Raw genomic sequence first — 882 nt, forward strand, 5'->3', positions numbered from 1 at the left:
AGTTCTGGTATGGTTTCAAGACACATGGGAAGAGGCTAGATTGTGAAAAATAGGCATGCATACTCTCATCTCCAAAGTAAAGAGATGTATTTTCTCCAACACAGAATCAAATTGCATAACTTACACAATACTAGGAACACATCTTGAATTTCCCTTTCATTATAATAATAGTCAATTGTTAATATCATAGAAGTCATTGAGACAAAATCCATTGAGAAGTAGTCCACCTTTGGGACTGAGAAGAAATATATGTTCAAGATCAGACAATACCATTTCTTCTACTTATTTGAGGTGCCTAAATTTTCTTTATTTAAAATATGGAACACTTGGGCTGGAAAGATGGCTTAGTGGTTAAGATGTTTGCCTCTAGAGCCAATGGACCGACCCTGCTTTGATTCCCCAGCACTCACATAAGCCAGAGGTATGCGCTGGCACATGTGTCGGTGGTTTGTTTGCAGTGACTGGAGGCCCTGGGATGCCGATTCTCTCTTTACCTCTGTCTCAAATAAATAAAAATAAAACAAAATAGGGAAAACTTCAGGAAGTCGTTTGTCATCCCTGAACAGGGGCCATGTTTATGTAATCAGTATCATTCCAACTGTAGTAAAGGTACTACTGAAGTGAACAGTATCTTATTTTTGTCATCCCATTTTCAATGTAATCCTAAACCAAAACTGTGTCTCTAATTCAACACCCCCCAGATATCCTACCTACAAAAACATGAAACTGAATAATTATACTCATTGATTATTGTTATGATGTTAAGTCCCAGTTATTTTTTGCAGGTACATGAGCTACAGGTACTGGAGTGCCCATATTCTCTCTCTCTCACTCTTTCTCAAATAAATTAAAAAAATAAATAAAAGTTTTAACTGCTGAGTT

General features: G+C 36.7%; 1 non-coding gene across 1 annotated transcript; it reads right to left on the bottom strand.

The window, feature by feature from the left end:
- Nucleotides 1–521: 521 nt before the first annotated feature.
- Nucleotides 522–626, bottom strand: LOC123457161. Its single transcript, XR_006634927.1, has one exon. It is a non-coding gene; the product is annotated as a U6 spliceosomal RNA (small nuclear RNA).
- Nucleotides 627–882: the final 256 nt, after the last annotated feature.

The sequence above is a fragment of the Jaculus jaculus genome (assembly GCF_020740685.1).
Source record: "Jaculus jaculus isolate mJacJac1 chromosome Y unlocalized genomic scaffold, mJacJac1.mat.Y.cur SUPER_Y_unloc_1, whole genome shotgun sequence".
Taxonomy (NCBI): domain Eukaryota; kingdom Metazoa; phylum Chordata; class Mammalia; order Rodentia; family Dipodidae; genus Jaculus; species Jaculus jaculus.